Here is a 19,500-nt window from a genome sequence, read left to right as displayed (position 1 = left end):
TTATTTCTAAATAATAAGACTGCTTATGTGTTTGAGGACTTCCTGAATGTTATCTATCCAGTAGCAGCAAGGAAGCTCTATATTCAATGGAGGTATGGTACACTACCACTAAGGGCCTTTACAAGTAAATGGCCCTCCTCGGTGAATAAAGCTTGCCCAGGCTGTGGTGCCGTCCACGAGGATGAACTCCATATACTCTTTTTTTGTCCTGCTTATAGTAAAGCCAGGAAGTTCTGGTTAGTACCTTTATGAAAGAACCTGGGCTTTGACAAATGCTCGGTTGCTTTGAGAATTCTCAAGACCGATACTTCAGGGCATATTGTCTTTGCACTATCGAAGTTTCTGATAGCCATGTGGTCCAAGAGATGTTTTATAATGGCGAATAGTAGCCAGGGCTGATTGCTTATTCCTGTGTTTATGGAATTTTATTGTATAATATGAATTGACAATTTTATACTATGTGTTGAAATGCCTGTTTTTATTTGTAATCTTTTATGGCTGAAATAATGTTGAAATAAAGATTAAATGAAATGAATAACAGTAAGCCATTCCTCAGCATATGGAATGTGAAAAAATATATTGGTTGGATTCAGTACCATAGGACAACCTAGAAAAGTTATACTTCTACTCTCCTGCATTATTCTGTTCTTTTCATTTAGTTTCTGTGAACCTGTGATCAGAAAGTTACATAAACTTCCAATCAATTCCATCAAAAATCCTTTAATCAGTTTATCTCCAATTATTAGTAACATTTCTGCAACTGATGGTGTTCTTGAACACGTCATCTAGTTCTAATTTGAAAAGGACATGTTCTGCATGTTTTATTATTCTGACATCTTTCTCTGTGAACTCCCTTACTTCTGTGTTTATTATTTCTTTCAAATCATAATGTAATTTTTCAACTGTCCTTTCTGCTATAGCTGTCTCTTGTTGGGCCATTTTAAAATGTACATCCTCATCAGGAATCTGATAATTAACATCATCTACTATTTTCTGGTGCGCACTACACTTGACAATAGCCACTCGCTTTGGTAGTGTTAAAGCAGTCAGCAAATTTTGAACAAACTCTCCATGCTGTCTCCACAATTGTATGCAGAATGGTAATAGCATAAGCTGCAGTCGTGGTGCCATTGGGTAGCTTAAACAAGATCCATCTACATACAATTCATCCTGAACATCAGGCAGGGGCATGTCAGTCAGGTCCACTTGACCCTTTGTTTGTTCTTCAGTGGTAAAAATACAGTCATGTATAGCACAAAGCTTGTTCAGAGGGCAATGGCACCAAGTAGCTGGATTCAAGGTCAGGCAGCGTTTAAGTGTAATGTGTGGTGCTAACAAAGTGCTTAGTCTGATTCAATAATACATCAACTGAATGGGGAACAAAAAATGTCAATTTATGATCCAGTCAAAGTCCTGCTGATTGTCTGCTTGAAATGGCAATTGCTGCCACGGCCTTCAGGCAACCAGGGAGTGCCCTGGCCATATATACTTTTTGCATTTAAAGTCTAACCATTCTCTCATCACTTTCTACACTCTCTTCTTGTGATTTTAATTGTAATTCTTTAATTTTCTGCACAATAGTCTGTTCTTCAAATTTCTTCCTATCCTTTTCTTCTTTAATCTGTTTCTGTTTAATTTGTTTTCCCCATAACCCTACGGCATCAAACATACTCTGCCTACTTTTTCTCTTAAAGAGTTGCTCTTCTACATATTGCAGTTTATTTAAATCGAAGGTACCATTTAAGTGGCAACTGTAAACTAGCATCTGCCTTCGTATATTGTTCCACAATTTGCTAAACAGTATGGAAGAAATACCATATTTAATGTACATTTCATAATTCAGAGTGCCTTCTAGAGGCGCTGGCTGTCTTTCTTCTAGAATACTATTTGTGTTGCAACAACAACATAATGCACAAAGTGTGCTCAAAACAAGCATGTTTACCAAATAATTCTTAACGATAGCGTTAAGAGGCTCTTATACCAATACCAAAAGATGAAAATTTATTTCGATTCTCCTATTACCATGACTGAAGAATCTGAATTTCATTAAAGACACGAAGGCTGACATTATGCATAATCTTTTAATGCAGTCTCCAAACAGCCGCATACGTCATAATATTATAAGGTTCCAGAATAGAACATTAGGAACACATAAAGGGCATGAGGCATCAACAATCTGCCTCTTTTAAATGTGGAGAAGAGAAAAATAAGTCCATGAATTTATAATATACTTCTAAATGTCCAAACTTCAAGACTTTAAAACTTCTAAAGGCTCCTCAGGTGCTCATCATGAAAGAGAGAAGGAAATGCAAAAATGGATCCAAGACGCCTCGTAGTTAAGAATGGTTGCCTGAAAAGAGAGAGAAGTAAATACCTTATGGACAAAAATACAAAGTGAGACAACATCACAAGTTATACTAGAACTGTTAATAAATAACATCACAAATTATACTAGCACTGTTAATAAATAGGCATATAAACACTGTAAGAGTAGTCATCCCTAGGTTGGGATGGGTGGGATAATGTCAGCCTCCGTGTCTTTAATGAAATCCCGATTCTCCAGTCATGGTAATAGGAGAATCGCAATTTCATCACAAGAACGGAGGCTACATTATGCATGTTGGTAGCTTTGTAAGACTACATCAGACATATGTTCGAAAGGCTTGCAGAAGTGTCGTGCAAAAGTGCTAGCATTCGACCAGTAGGCCGCTTTGAAAATGTCATCCAACTTACCTCCAGACCAGAGAGATTTACCGGCCGTAGCACCTCTAAGAGAGTGAGCTTGAAATTTTCTTAGGTCATTACCTACTAGGTTCATGACGGTTTTAACCCATCTAGCAATGGAAGTAGAGGTTATATCTTTGTGTGGTTTAACGAAGGATATGAGTAATTGGTTAACAACCGGGGGACGAAGACTAGACATTCTCCGATCATACTCTCTCATGCAATCAACTACACAAAGTGTAGGGCAAAAATCAAAACGTGGATAAAATATTGAGTCTGACATAGTTTTTGTTCTTCTAAAAATCTCGAATTTGACACCAAACATGTTACAGGATCTATTTGAAACCTCTAGAGCTTTGACATCGGAGACTCTTCGACAGGGAATTAGGCATAGCAGAGTTGCAAGCTTAATTGAAAGGTTTTTTCAATTCAAGAGAGAATTATCTGGCCAGTTAGTGAAGAGGTCTAAAATTAACTTAACATCCCAGAGAGACTCGTATCTGGGCTTAGGAGGCCTTCTAAGATGAATGCTTTTCATTACTCAGCAAACAATGACGTTGTTACCTACCGTTTTGACGTTGAGCAGGACATAGCCAGCAGAGATAGCTGATCTATAGCAATTGATAGATCTGTAGCTAAGACCCCTATCAAATTGTTCGACAATAAAGTTTACTATGTCAATAATAGGTGCCTCCAAGGAATCCAGGTTCCTTTCCAGGCACCAACAAACCCAGCTTCTCCAAATGTTGTTGTATCTGTAGTGAGTGCCTGAGGCCCAAGACTCTCTGAGGAGAGTTGCAGCTGTTGACGAAAGCCCTGAGATTTCGTTGGATCTCCTGACACTCTCCAAGCAAGAAGGTTCAAACTCCCTGTCTGAATTAGGGGGTGACTTCCTCCACCTACGTCTGTTAGGAGATACTCTTGGGTAGGGATTAGGAAGGGGGGGTTGCATGCTAGTTCCAGAGTGGTGGGGAACCAGGCTTGAGATGGCCAAAAGGGGTTTATTAGGACAAGGGAGCACTGGTCCTGTCTCACTTTCTGTAAAACCCTTTGGATCATGGCAAAAGGAGGAAAGGCGTAGGCTTTGACTCCTTTCCAGGACTGGAGAAAGACGTTCACTGCTAGAGCACGCGGGTCGGGCATCCAGCTGAAATAATTTTCCAATTGAAATATTAGTCTGCTCGCGAATAGGTCTATTTCCAGGGGACCCCAAATCCTGTTCAGGGTCCTGAACACAGGAACGTTGAGTTTCCAATCACTGTGATCTAACAGGAATCTGGAGTTCCAATCCGCAGAGATGTTCGTTTTCCCCGGGAGGTATTCCGCTTTGAGAGCGATATTGTGTTCCAGACAGAACATCCCAAGTTTCTTGGCTAAGTTGGAGAGGTCCACAGATTTGGTACCTCCCAGGCGATTTACGTAGGCTACTGTGGACATGTTGTCCATCTTTAGGATGACTGACCTGCCCTGGAGAGAGTGTTTGAAGCTCATCAAGGCATAAAGACCAACTGTTAGTTTCAAGTAGTTTATGTGGTGAGAGGATTACTCTTGTGACCAGATGCCACCCGTGTTCTGATCGAGAAGGCAAGCTCCCCAGCCATGGAGGCTCACATCTGACTCTGAAACAATTCTGGTTTTGAACCAAAGATCGCTTTGCCGTTCCACATTTCTGGGTTCTCGAGCCACCATGCTAGTTCCAATTGGGCTTGCTGATCCAGGGTAATCCGATCTTTGTACCAGAGACCAGATCTTAGGGCACTCGCTTTTACCCTTTGGAGGGCCCGATGGTTTAGGGGACCAGGAAAGATCGCTTGAATAGAGGAAGAGAGGAGACCGAGAAGTCTGGCTAGCTCTCTCAGAGAAAGGTCTTGTTGTTTCAAGACATGAAGTATTTCCTTCCTGATTTTGGCGATTTTTTGGGAAGGGAGTAAGAGAAGACATCTGGAGGTATCTACGGTGAAGCCTATAATTTCCAGAGATCTGGAAGGAGTCAAGATTGAGTTTTCTTTGTTGATGATGAAGCCTTGACTTTCTAAGAGATCCATTACCGTCTTGAGATCTTGGGTTATTTGAGAAAGGTCTTGCGACATTATGAGAATGTCGTCTAAGTAAATGATCAGATGGATGCCTCTTTCCCTTAGGTATGAGGCAATTATTCTCATAACCTTGGTGAAACACCAGGGGGCAGAAGAAAGGACGAACGGAAGAGCCTGGAATTGATATTAATGGTCTTTCCACAGGAATTGAAGAAAGGATTGGTGAATTTGGGCCACAGCAATGGTGAAATAAGTATCCTTTAGGTCCAGTCTGACTAACCAGTCTCCCTCCAATAGAAGATCTCTCAGAAGATGGATCCCCTCCATCTTGAAGTGCCTGTAAACTAAAAATGTGTTTAGTTCTCTTAAATTTATCACGGGTCTCCAACCTTTGTCTTTTTCTTCTACGAGGACGAGAGTGCTTATGAACCTGAGTTCTTCTAGGGGAACTTCTATGTTTGCTCCTTTCTGGAGCATGGAGGAGATCTCCTCTTCTATTATTTTTGTTGGTCTAGAGGGATTGGAATGTCTCTCAGGAGAGAGGTTTGTGTAGGTGTTTCTGTAAAGTCTATCATGAATCCCTTGACAGTATTTAATACCCAAGGATCTTGTGTGATTAGTCTCCAATTCTGAAAAAAGAATCTGAGTCTGCCTCCCACCTTTTGGGGGAAAGAAGGAGAGGTAGAGAGGGGAGCAGTACTCACTTGGTAGGTTGCTGTTGATGGAGGTTCCGTGGGATCTGAAACCCCTGGTGCGCGTTCCTATCCCTCTCTGGGGGTAAAGTTGGAAGTTGGTAAAATGCTGAAAACCTCTTCCAAAACAGCGTGATCTTGGGAAGGGCCTTTGGTTAAATCGGATGTAAGAGAGGCCCCTTCTTCCGGCCCAGCCAAAAAGGTTAGGGTTAAAAACGTTGCGCATATTTTGTTGGGCCTTGTCCCAGAGGGTCGAGAATATTATCCTTTGAGGATGATGGGAGTTTCTCAGGATTGTATAATTCTTGGTCATCGTCCTCATCTAAGTCAAGGATATATTCATCAGGGATGTCTGAGGAATTGTCATCATTGAATTAGTTGTCTCCTGTAAAATCATGAGCACTCTGATATTTTGTGCCGCTAGGGACAGCCAGATATTTTGTGCTGCCAAGGACACCCGAATATGTCGTGCCGCATGGGGCACCCAGGGAGTTTGAGGTGCGCTGACCTCCATTGGTAGTTGAGGTGCTAAGACCTCCCAAATTAGATGAGGTGCTGGGACCTCCCATAGTGCTCTAAGGGGTTAATTGCTCTATGTTTTTTGTTTTCTTTAATCTTTTACCCCTCAGTTCAGTAATGTCATCTTCGAGGATCTCTGAGACCTCGTCCCATCGGAGGGGAATGACCTTCTAGAGGACATGACCTTGTTAAGGGTTTCAATCATACAGCTTCTCATTTCGTTATGTAAAATCATTTTAAAAGCTTCCCTATCTAGGTTGGGTGTAGGGGCAGTGGCGTAATCTGATTCTGAGTCAGACATGGCGCGGGGTAGAGAGAGAGAGTTTAGTTTTATGAGAAATGCACTGTAGTTGTAAGTAACGTTATCAGTGCACAGCTGGTTTAGGTAGAAGCTTACCCTTTTAAGGGAGGTAGGATTAATTAAGGCAGGTGTTATTTAAACCTTAATTAAGGCAGAGGTTATTTAAGGCAGGCAATATGAAAGCCATTTTTTTTTTGTGTGCTTTAGATGAGAAATTACGGAGAAAACTTGCTGTATGGCAGGAGGCAGCAGCTGATTGTGATGGCCAACGAGTAACTGGCACTCGCGTGCGTACGCGAACAGCTGCTGCTGCTCGTTGCCACGGAACGGTTGCCTCGCGCTTGACCATCCTTGCGATCAGCTGGAGACCTGCTTGGCAGTGCGGAAGAAAGGACCTTGGCAACACGAACACGCAATGTGCGGGTTGCCAAGGTTCATTCCTTTAATGTGAATGCGATGCGGGTTGCGCTCGAGCTAGCGGCCTGCATCGGGGGAAGGTGGAAGTAAACAGAGATGAAATAAGGAGAAAGCGGGGGTCGCGCTGAAGAAGAGGAGTAGGTGGGGTTCCTTACTTTAAACAATAAACATTTAAAACAATTAAAACATTTGAAAAACATCTAAAAAGTTAGTAATTCGAGACGCGGTAGAAAATCAAATAAAGGTCATTAATTAGTCAGATACTTACCAGTGGTTTAAGGGATAAGGGAAGTTGAACAGAGGGGGTGGAGTGCCCACAAAGTGATAAAAACTTTTCCTAGGAAAGGGCAAGAAAGAGGGGGATTTCCATAAATTGGAAATCGGTATGGAGGCAGAAAAGAGGGGCGGGGGTGGGTGAGATTAACCCATAGATGAAATACCATTAAAGGTAATAGCAAAACAGTTATATATTAAAGGATAATGAGATCAACTTATCTGCTCAGAGCTGCATTTAAAAGAGGCAGATTGTTGATGCCTCATGCCCTTTATGTATTCCTAATGTTCTATTCTGGAACCTTTTAATATTATGATTTATGCAGCTGCTTGGAGACTACATTAAAAGATTATGCATAATGTAGCCTCTGTTCTTGTAATGAAATTCTCACATTACCTGTCAAAGACATTTGCAAATGACTTTTTACTAACAAAAGACCCAAAAAAGACAACCAATTCGATTCTACCTGATCGCAGTACGCAGATCCTCTGATCAATAGATCACCTCTAAAATGCCAACGGAAGAGCCCCAGTTGCGACACACAGCTGCCACAAAGGTCAGGTCGATAAGCTGTAAACCACCTTGGCCGCGAGAGCAAGTCTCAGTCTGTGGGGCTCCCCTTAGTGTTTCTGTCCTGTCGAAATTACCTCCTTCTGGTCCAGCTGTTTCCTTCAATGGGGTCCCACGTTGCTGGCACCAATTGTAGAAGTGAGATTCCTATCAGTCTCACTGGTGCAGGGACACCCTATAGTCTACGGTTTCACAAAATGAGGATCATCACTGGAGTGGAACAAAACACAGGTTTATTATATCTCATGAGATGAGTCTCATCACTCAGACACTGCAAGGGAGTACAAGTTCACACATGGCATTTATACTTTTCGGTGCCTCGTGAAACACAATGAAACCACTTCGTTTTTTTTACATAATGCTTAAACAACCCCTTACACAACCCCTTTGTATAATGCTTACATGCTGAACTGTTGAATGCTGATAAACCCCTACCCACGTCATCTTAGTAGATAGGCAAGGGAGTTTGCAGGTGTTGGTGGGCTAACAGATTAGACATCTGTGCACTTAGGCCCTTCGGCAGGGCAGGGCTGCTTACTCTGACACGCAAGCATTATCAGTAAAACCAGCTTTCAGTGAACACGTAACTTCTGACTTTATGAAAGTCCCTGCAGAAACACAAAAATGGGAGCTGGTAGACAAAATGGAAGGGCAGTAGAGGCTAACTTAACAGAATACATTTTTTACCGTTCAACAGTAAGGTCTCAATCGAAAGGTGCAACAAGCAGCACTATGGGGCAGACTATATATCTGGGTACCCCCATTACTGAGATACCATGAAAAAGGTAAAAACGCAAAATATGTAGTCTATATATCGTCCTACACTGATGTTGGCCATCTTCCAGCAAGAACTGTCTTCTGAAAGCTAGACCTTCAGCAGATATTTTTTTTATTTTTTATTAACAGGAGTTTTATATAGCACGAACTTGACCCGAAGGCATCAGGTATCAGAGCGCTTTACATAGCACCAGTTGCGTTACATGGGGACACATTAATTTTTGTTAGGCACGGGGAGATTAAGTGACTTGCCCAGAATCACGGATTTTCAGCATCATTGCCGAGACTCGAAACCCAGTTCCCCAGATTCGAGGTCGACCGCCCTAGCCGTTAGGCCAACTCCTCTCCCCAAGTTCGCCCATGGTTTTATACACTCCTAACGGAAACGCATTGATATCTGGCAGACATGCTAGATGAGGGTGCCATCTGTATATTGACCATAAGGAAGACAAGGCAAATGAACTGGGCCTTAAAACATAAAGAAAAGGCATTCCAACTTGAACATTGGTGCAGACTTTTTTTGTTCATACACAACCTAATATACTTATTAATAATAATTTTTTGTGAAATGAATCTTACACTTTTGTTTGTTAGTTTGCTAAGAAACTGCTAGAAGGTTACTAAACTTGCTTGTTTGCTAATTTGCTATGAAATTGTCCTTGTGGGCACTGGAACACTAAGGGCCTCATTACGAGTTTTTGCCCGACACGGTCTCGGATTCGGGTCGGCGGTTCCGCCCGACCGATTATGAGTGTTCGGTTGGAGTCCCAGTGTTCCCTATGGGAGCTCGGGTTCTGACTGACAACACAGGTTCCTATGGGGAAATGGGGTGTGTGTGTAAAACCATGCACCCAGTCGCAGGCACCCCACGGTGCCTGCCACACAGTGCAGGGTTTTACAGGGGGTCCCTTAGGTACCCCCTCGGCCCCCAACTGGAGGCTGTGGATGAAGGGAGCTCTGCTAGGGGCCCCCAAAGTCAATTTACGACAGCCTTTTCATGTCGGACAGGCCGACGCGGAAAGGCTGTTGGAAATCGACATCGTAATCGGTCGGAAACGCTGTTTGTAGAGGTGCACAATGTGGTTCCGGCCGACACGGATACTCCGAGAGCCAGTCGGAACAGATTCGGAATAACCGAGCAGTTTACTTTCCGACTGCGAATATCATAATTGGTCAGGCGGATTGTAAACCTGAGTCAGTCGGATGGGTTCCGATGTTGACTAGGAAATTCTGACTGTCAGGCGGAGACTATCCACCCAACATCGTAATGAGGCCCTAAGTCTGTAAAAATAGAGAGGGGTCGCTCACACTAAAGTGACAGGGCACTGTATGAGACTATCTAGTCAAAAAAAGATTCCCGTTTTTTAATGATTCTTACACCTGTGTCATACTCTTCTCACAATCTCACTCATTACTTAAAATACACCCCTGTATCACTAAGATAGGACCTCAAAAATATATATTTTGAAAAAACTGTTATGCTTTATTCATAAAAAAACATTTCATATGTTCTACAAATCAATAAGTATGTGCAAATGATTATGGGGTCAAGGCTACCCTCATTTCAAACAGAAAATTATTTTCATCAAAACAATAACCATAAAAACACGTTCTTCTACAATAAACTGAAGCCTATTTTCCCTAAATTTTCTTTTTCCTCAATATATAAGACATTACTAAATCGAACAGGCATTGAGTGACACAGTAGATATTACTGATATGATAATACTCTGCAATCTGAACAATGACTGTAATCGATTAGTGGTCAAAAAGACATATGTGATTGTCTAATGTAGTCTCCCTTTTTTATGTTTTTATTTATGTATTTGTTTTTTATGTATTTGAGCTATGAAATGCCCTTGTATTGTTGTTGGAATTGCTGTCTCCTATATTGAGGAAAAATAAAACTTGGACTTTGGAATAGTTTAAATTACTATTCCAACTCCAGTCGGTGTATGAGTAGGGAAGGTGTTGGACTTAAAATGCAACACCAGTCCAATACCACATGCTCGAAAGCAAGTCATTGTAATGACTCGCGTTATAATGGAAAGCGTGGTAACTTCACAGTTGTGGTATTGACTGCGTTGAAAAGACACTATGATGTAATGCCTGCATTGTAATAGATGTTTCCCCACTGGGCTGACACAAATTTCCTACAACCCAGCATTTTCCAGAACTCCCGATAAAAAGGATACCTCATTTGTGTGGGTGGGCCACGTACCTGCAACAGGGAAGGGCCAAAACGTATTGTGAAGACATCAAAATTATCTTATCACAAAGAGACCTGGTTTTGAAAGAGGGGCACCTGCGTTTTTGTTCCCAGGCTCGTCAGCCATCTAAGAAAATCCAACAATACCCAGACTTTCCTGAAAACTAGACACCTGGGGGTGTCCAGGGAGGTGTGACTTGTGTGGAACCCCCAATGTTTTCCTACCCAGAATCCCCTGCAAACCTCAAATTTGGCTAAAAAGTCACATTTTCCTCACATTTCTGTATGGTATGATTGTGAGATCACCATGCTAGCGCACATTTTCCCACCACCCAGCGTTCCTGTCAGTCTCCCAATAAAAATGATACCTCACTTGTGTGGGTGTCCAAAGCAGAGTCAGCCTAAAAAACTCATTTTAAAAACCTGCCCTTTTGGACCCACTTTAGTTCCGCTTCAGTTTTTCATTTTATACGTTTTTAGGTTTTCTGCTTTGGGCACCCACACAAGTGATGTATAATTTTTTATCAGGAGACCGAGGGGAATGCTGGGTGGTGGGAAATTTGTTACGTCCTCGGCACACTAGCGCCACACCCAAGGACGTAACCGTTAGGTTCTCAGCATGGAAGGGATTGAAGAGTGACACCGTTCTGTAATATCCAGCTTACCTAAAACTTCCCTCTTTCTCACCTAAGGCTCTGGTGATGGGAAAACAACATTGATGTTCAGTCACTTCAAGAGAAAAGCAAATAATACAAGCAGGTGAGACTTTCTAGGGACAATGTCTATTGAAAAATATCACATTTTTTGGGGCCCTCTTGATTACATGATTTATTACCAAAGGGAACCATTTACCATGATCTAAGCTTGGGAATTATCTAATCTTTCCCTAAAACACTTTTGGGGCCAACAAAAGATACAGGCTGGATCAGAGAAAATTCTAGTCAAAGTCTCTAAAATCCATGGAGCAAGTTAAGTGTTAGGCTAGAAAACACAATTACCTATTCCAATGTACATAATGTGTTTAATTTTCAAGAACTTCAGAATCTAGACTACTGATGCACAGGCAGGAAGTATCCAGTAAAGTCAGCATATCTCCATACAAAATGTAATCTTTGAACCGTACCACCTTTTAGCAACAGTTGACTGTTGGTAAAGGTCTTGTAGAACTTTTGTTTTCCAGGTCCCTGGCGTCTTCCTCAAAAGCAGTGATGCAGGCAAGACAGCAGTCAGCAGTCAAAAATAGCAGGCACCTGGACTCCTAGAGTGTGAAAGGAAGAAGAGCTGCAGCGAGAAAACAATTTAGCATGTAAGTTCTGGTCTAAGTTAGAGCAATAGCAGGCAGGGCCGGCTTTAGGGCAGTGCAACCGGTGGGGCTGCACTGGGCGCTGACCTGTGGAGGGGCCGCTGACCTCAGGGGGGGCGCTGTGTTTAGCAATAACTTATGATTGGAGAGATGGGAGCATGGCCAAGCCAGCCAAGATGGCGGAAGCACTTCCCTAGCGCTCCGTTCGGCAGCCCGCAACATCGATGACTACATATGCCCCAAACTAATAATTAAACACAGAAAATGCTGCCACAACCAAAACATACCTGAGGAGCGCCCAATGAGCCCGAAGAGACAACTGAGGAGACGCTCCCAATGGCACCAGGAGCTCAGGCGGGATCTCAGCTGCGACCTCAAAATGGCGGCACCCTGCAGATCCTGAGCGTTCCCTGCGCCCGGGGAGAAATCAGAGACTGGACATAATGCTTGCTGGCGTCCGGACACTGCGATGATTCATAAATCGGTGATGAGTAACCTCCAGGCCAGAAGAGACAGGTGAGAGCGCTGACGCGGTCGCTCACGGGGCCCGTGTTACATAACTCCCATGCGGGGGGGACCCGACTGAGAAGACCGGACGCCTAGCCTTGCACCCACAGAACACCCAAGTACGCCCACAGAACCCGCAGAACACCTAAGCGCGGCACCCTCCCTGGGCACGGCACCGGGCCTCGAGGTGCGCAGGGGGAGGCAGCATCAGGACCCGGGCCTGACAAGCGGGCCAGCACTGCGGGGGGCCCCCGTGCACCGCTCCCTAGAGGCGGGAATCAGCGCATCACCCAAGCGGCGGGGACTGGACTCTGGACGCCTAGTCTTGCACATTGCACCCTGCACTAGCAGAACACCCAAGAACACCCGCAGAACCCGCAGAACCCCCCAATGCGGCACCCTCCCCCGGCATAGCACCGGGCCTCGAGGTGCGTGGAGGAGGCAACATCGGGACCTGAGCCTGACGGACAGCCCGGCATTGAGGGGGCCCCTGTGAACTGCTACGCAGGGGAGGGAATTAACGCATCACATGAGCGGTGGGGACTGGACCCCGGTGAGACGGACTCTCCTGGGGCCCGCAAAATCGGAAGAACGTGAGGGCGCGCTCGGGCCTAGATGCCTGGAACCGGCGTGGGGTGCAGGCCGCGGATCGACAACCCAAGGAAAGGCCTGGAAGACCTCTGCACAGGGATACTCCTGGGAGCCACCCCCGACCCCCCTGAACCCCACGGGTCGCGACCACTCCCCAGGCGAAGGCAGGGCCGGCAGCTGCTGTGCACGGGGCCCCGAGGAATCCCTGAAACTACATTGGGCCCCCACCCCCGCTGGAGATCCTGGACTTAAATACTGCACTGTGCCCCTCTCACTCCGGGCATCCCTGACTAATGCCAGCAAGAATCAAGGCCGCAGGTGGAGACAGGCGGGGGGAGCATCACTACTTCCTCCGACCCCCCCCCCCCCGAACTCACCTCTGGCTCCCTAAGACGCCGAATTGAAGGAACCACGTGGGGACGACTACACCGCCACCCTGACAAAGTCAACACAAGCTCGTTCGGTGCATGTTCTAGGAGGGTGGATGAGTATTCCCCACCAGTGACTGGGCGGCGATCCGGAGGGGTTCCCGGAACGAGGGAGAGGGAAGGCACAGGCCGCAACTGACCGTGAGGCGCAGGGCCTCTACTGGAGAGGAGCGACACGGGAGCCCACCAGTAACCATCGGCAAGAGACACGTTCAACACGGGGCGTCCATGCACAACGGGCACGTCACAGACTCCGGGGACCCCAAGAACAACATCCCCAACCCCCAACAACACACAACTGGGTGAGGAGCCCTCACACTCAAAGTCCATGTCAAACAAATTAGACAAAGTCCTAGCTGCAATTGAGCACTCGAGAGTTACCATGGAAAATAAATTCGGAGAACTGGCCACAGACCTTAATCTGCTCCGAAACGACCACAGGAAGCTGGCAGATAAAGTGAAACAAGGAGAGAAAACGTTACATACTCTGGAACCGCAAATACAGCAACAACAAGACATCTTGAAAGACCTACAATCACGGGTGAAGACCCTGGAGAATAAAACGGGTGATTTAGAAGGACGATCTCACAGAAGCAACATTCGTATCCTTAATCTGCCAGAGGGAGTGGAAGAGACAAACCCTCTCAAATACATCGCAACATGGATCGCGACGTTCACACCGGCAGGAGATCTGACCCCCATCTTTTCCATAGAAAGGGCACACCGGTTACCGGCACGCAAACCGCCACCAGGATCACCGCCGACCCTTCCTCCTAAAACTACTTCACTATCAGGATAGAGACAACATCCTTCGAGCCGCGAGACAACAGGGAACACTCCGAGGGGAAGACAAACATGGTCATGCTATTCCCAGACTACTCACGAGCTGTGCAACAACAAAGGGCCACCTTCCTAGCAGTGAAACGCAACCTGCGCCAAAAGAATGTACAATATGCGCTGCTGTTCCCAGCCCGCCTCAAGTTCATCCACGGCGGAAATACCCACTTTTTCTCTGACCCCGCAGAAGCCAGTAGCTGGGTAGAACAACACCTATCACATCTGGACAACTCCAGGAAAATGCAGACCTACCGACCATCAGGCCACCAGAGACGACAACAGAAGAAAGTCACCTTTCCTACGCCGATGACACGCAGCTGCTTTTCGCGTGTGGGAAGGATCAGGCTTTTGATGGGGAGAACATCCGGGGCTGCTTGGAGTCGGTCTTTAGCTGGTTCCAGTCGAATGGCCTTAAGGCCAATTCAGATAAATCGGAGGTGTTGTTTTTTGGCTGCTCCCTCGACCCTGATTGGCGGGCCTGGTGGCCGTCGGATATGTGTCACCCTGCCCTGGCTTCGCTGGTGGCAAAGAATTTGGGTGTAAAGATGGATAATAGCCTGACACTGGTGCCACATGTTCGTGGTCTAACGGGCACTTGCTTCGGGCTACTCAAGATGCTCCGGAGGTTTTTGCCTCTGCTCTCGGAAGAGCACAGAAAGATCACTGTACAGGCCTTGGTTGGTTCCAGATTGGACTATGCTAATGTCCTGTACAGTGGTCTCCCGGACTATCTTGTTCAGCGGCTGCAGGCTGTGCAGAACGCTGCAGCTCGCGCTATTTTTGGCCTCCATAGGCGAGTTGGAGCCTCCGGTTTGTTGCAGTCGCTTCATTGGCTGCCCATCCGGAAGCGGATCATGTTTAAAGTTCTGACGCTGGCGCATAAAGCGCTTTTTGGCGTGGGCGCGAAATACCTCCAACGCAGGCTCGCCTTCTATCGCCCTGCCAGATCCTTGCGATCCGAATCTCTGTTCTTGGCTGTGGTTCCTCGAATTAGGAAGGCACGCTCTGGAGGGCGCTCCTTTAGTCTGAGGGCCCCTCAGTTGTGGAACACCATCCCTTTGGCCCTACGGTCCTCTATTAATCTGCTTCACTTTAGGAAGAGCCTGAAGACCTGGCTTTTTAACCTTTAGTATTTCTGCTGTTCTTTTTTTCAGTTGTTCGCTGTATGGTGTTATGTTTTTTATTCTGAGCTGCATCGATAAAGCGCCGGGACACTCCTTTGGAGTAGCCGTGCGCTATAAAAATAAATGTATAACATAACATAACATAACTCTCACTCAACTGAGCCCGCGCTCAGACTCATCTCACAAGAACTCCCCGGATCTCGAGCAAATCATAGCAGGGCACTACAAGCGGTCTCAGAGATGAGACTACCAGGAGACAGTTCGGACAGAGAGAGGCCCACACTTATTCACCTCAGAGGACGAAGGCAGCGACACGAACACTCCCCATGATGGCTCGATAACACCACCAATAGTAACCCCCCAAACGGCGACACACTTTTCTGACATCCCCAAAACAACATGACGAACATTAATGGAGATATCCTCCGAGACCTCAACGTCCCCCAAACTAGGAGACATTGCTCGACATCAAAATTGGCACTTCTATAACTGATCACAAACTAGGAGCGCTTGAAGATTGAATATGAACTTGAACTGTAACGGATAGTAATGACAGAAACAGACACTGTAGGGCATTACTACAGCATAGCCAAAGGGCGGGAGGGAACAGTGGTACCGGCTGGCAAAGATGGACGACCACTTCCTCCAAGCAACCAACTAAAGTTAGCACATGAGGTACAGTTTGGACGTATCGCCTCGAGCGATAGGTCTCCTGAGTTGGGACTGTTTCACATTAGTTCGGGCTGTTTCCCATTGGTTCAACCTAGTTTCCCCCTGTTTTACATCCCCCAGTACTTCCAGGGGAGCGTATACACGGAATTGAGAAATACAGCACATATATAGGTGGCGGGCATACTGGCGGGGGGGGCTCGAGGGATGGAGGGAGCACCAAGCCAGGTGAAGCACGCCTAGACACTAGACAAAATGGCGGCCAAGATCCCTAACACAGATCTAAAAGTCATTACATTCAATGTTAGCGGCATGCACACAGCAAACAAACGATATGCCGTCTCCGCCTACATTAAGCGGCAGCAAGCACGAATAGCTCTCCTACAGGAGACGTACCTGACAGTAGTAGAGGTGGAACGCCTGCGTAAAAAATGGCGAGGGATCATTTGTGCCACAACATACTTTGCATTTGCCAGGGGTGCCCTGATTTGGTTTAGACCTGGGATCCCCTTCAGAGAGCAATCCAGAGTGGTAGACAAAGAAGGCCGATACTCCCTGTTAACGGGACTACTAGAAGGTAGATCAATACTGTTCAGAAGCATATATGCCCCCAATGTGGAACAGGACCAATACTGGAACCGCCTTACTGGAGTACTAGCACAATACACATCAACACCATGGCTATTGGGAGGGGATTATAACTGTACCTTGGACCTGGATAGATCCCACCCCCCCTCGGCGCAGTCCCCCGCACTGAAACAGACAGAGCAATTTCGGAACTGGGTGACCCACTGGACACTACTTGACGCCTGGTGAGAAAAGAACCCAAACATTAAAATGTACTCCTTTTATTCCGCCCCGCATAATCTCCGGGTGAGATTAGATAGATTCCTCTGCTCTGCAGCCCTGCTCTCCAAATACAGCACACTGACTACCTGGGCAGAGTCCTGTCAGACCATGACGCACATATAGTGATCCTTAGATGGAGACCACCTCAGTACCCACGTGGAAGTTGCCTCGGGAGTGCCTCACTGATCAGGCGGTCTGTCACACACACAGTGACCACATTCAAGCTACTTCGCACTAAATACAGACACAGCCACATCTAGATTAATAGAATGGGACGTGTTCAAAGTCGAAGCCAGGGGACACTGCATCCAACAAATAGTAGGAGTGCGAAAAACACTAGAGAAGTCACTACAAACTGCGGAAACAAGATTGGCGGGCCTAACAAAAAGCATGGATAAAGGGGAAGCTACTGCAGAGCAAGTGGCGGCCGCTAAAACATTCTATGCGGAGACGATGAGAGACCTTCACAAATATACCTTAACGGCTTATGCCGCCCCGGGTGCATCGAGAGGGCAACAGAGCGGGAACGCTCTTAGCCTGGCTTGCAAAACCGGACACGGACATGAAACCAATTACCGATCTGAAAGACGTAACAGGAACCCTTAAACAGTCCCAGGTTGATATACTACACATCTTTCATGACTATTACAGGGGAATCTATCGGGTTCCTCCGCCGTCATCATGGCAAGTGCTGTCCCAGTTCTTCCACTCACTGCCTCCACCCAACATCCCACACAAGGATGGGAAGGCGTTAGAGAAAAAAATCAAATCCCCGGAAGTAACCAATGCCATCAGAGCACTGGCAAGACGCAAAGCGCCAGGAATGGATGGCTTCCCCATCGAATACTATACCACCTTTTCGGCTCAGTTGACCCCATGACTGGTATCCATGTATGAGGACGCACTACAAAGGGGCAAACTCCCAGGCTCACTCAGGGAATCTACCCTGGTGACATTCCTCAAACCACATAAAGAACCCACACTCCCATCCTCATACAGACCGATAACCCTGCTCAATGCGGATTGCAAAATTTTGGGGCAAAAGGTTTGGCGGATCGGTATATCCAAGTCCTCCCACAGTTGATCCATGTTAGAATCCGGGTTCTCTGGTTGGCACAGGTAGGTACTTGTGACAAGCAGGGAACCTTTCCTCTGGTCAGGGTAAGGGGTTACACTCCTAAAATAACCCCTGCTCACCCTCTAGGTAGCTTAGCGAGCAGACAAGGCTTATCTCAGAGCGTTATAGGTTAAGCATTTGTGAACACATACAGTAACCAAGTGACAACACTACAAATGGACACCACACAGGTATTTATATTAAAAATAAGGATTCTTTATATAGGATTATCACAAGACCATTAAACGATTAAAAATACACAATACGGTTGCTTAGTTGGTAGAAGATTGCTTAGTTTCTCTTCAGTTCTTAAATGCGACACTTTAAGTCAATGTACCTTAGATGCGACACGCAGGGCAACGAAAGTGTTGCAGCGATGCAGATGCGTTGAAGTCCTTGGTGCAAAAGAAATAAAGACGGGATCTTACAGATGCGTTACACTTCTCCGATGTTGCGAGAAGGCTCGACTCGATGCGTCAGCTGCAGCGGCGTCACCCTTGACGAGATGCAACGACAGCGGCCTTGGCAGCGGCACTCTTCTCCGACATTGCGAGACGCTTCCGCTCGATGCAATGCTGCAGCAGCGACACCTCTTTTTCGAGATTTGACGACAGCAGCTCTGACGGCGGCACGCTTCTCCGTGGATGCGAAGCGCTTTTCTGGTTGCGGTGCAATGCGACAACTACGATGGCTGCGATGGCGACACGCTTCCTCCTCGATGCGAGACTCTTCTCTCGATGCGGTGCAATGCGACAGCTACGATGGCTGCGATGGCGACACGCTTCTTCGGCGTTGCGAGACACTTCCGGAATGATGCGAGACGCTTCCGCTCGATGTCATGCTGTAGCGGTGACACCCTTTGCGAGATGCGATGACAGCGGCTCCGACGGCGGCACGCTTCTCTTCCTTGCGTTGCGCTTCAAGCTCCTTGCAACACGCAGTCCCTCAGAAGGCCCAACAACAACAGCAGGCACTTCCAAAAGACTCTGGGGAGCTGGGGTGAAGTCCACTGGTCCTGGGACTTCGTTCAGGGGGCAAGCTCAGTTCAAGCCCTTGGAGATCTTTTTAAAGCACAAGTTGAAGCAAAGTCTTTAGTAGTCTTTCTCCTCTCCTTCAGCAGCAAGACAACCACTGCAGGCCAATCCCCCAGGTCAGGGACAGTACTCCTCCTACAGCTTTCCCAGTTCCTTCTCCTCTGGCAGAGGTTCTTCTTGTTTCAGCAGGATCTAATTTCTTGGGAGCAGGGTCCCGATACTTATACCCCTAATTCCTTTGTTCCTCTGGGGTTTAGGGGCCTTTGCCCAGTCCAAACCAGTTCTTGAGCACTCTGTTGACATGACTCTGCCTTTCTATTCAGGGTGCAGGACAGAGACATCAGCCGCTCCGCAGGAGGTGGAGCCAGCATTGTGGTAGCAGAGCACAACCCTATTCAGAGCCAAGGTGTACTCCTCCCACCCATCTGACTGCCAATCTTCCTATTCACCACCAGGCTACCTAGCCCTGCCCCTCTGGGTTTCCCCAGCCCTGTCACTCACACAACCAGACAGGCAGATACA

The 19,500-nt window shown here is 46.5% G+C and overlaps 1 long non-coding RNA gene across 1 annotated transcript in view; it reads right to left on the bottom strand.

The window, feature by feature from the left end:
- Nucleotides 1–2,258: 2,258 nt before the first annotated feature.
- LOC146817216 (uncharacterized) overlaps nucleotides 2,259–19,500 on the bottom strand; it is a 57,715-nt gene continuing 40,473 nt past the window's right edge. The window contains exons 2-3 of the long non-coding RNA XR_014962952.1: nucleotides 7,611–7,743; nucleotides 2,259–2,350 (exon numbers count right to left, since the gene is read on the bottom strand). This is a non-coding gene — a long non-coding RNA (uncharacterized LOC146817216). The remainder of the gene's footprint in view (nucleotides 2,351–7,610; nucleotides 7,744–19,500) is intronic.

The sequence above is a fragment of the Triturus cristatus genome, chromosome 6, assembly GCF_964204655.1.
Source record: "Triturus cristatus chromosome 6, aTriCri1.1, whole genome shotgun sequence".
Taxonomy (NCBI): domain Eukaryota; kingdom Metazoa; phylum Chordata; class Amphibia; order Caudata; family Salamandridae; genus Triturus; species Triturus cristatus.
Note: the sequence above shows the minus strand (reverse complement) of the source record. Positions and strands in the feature narration are given on the sequence as shown.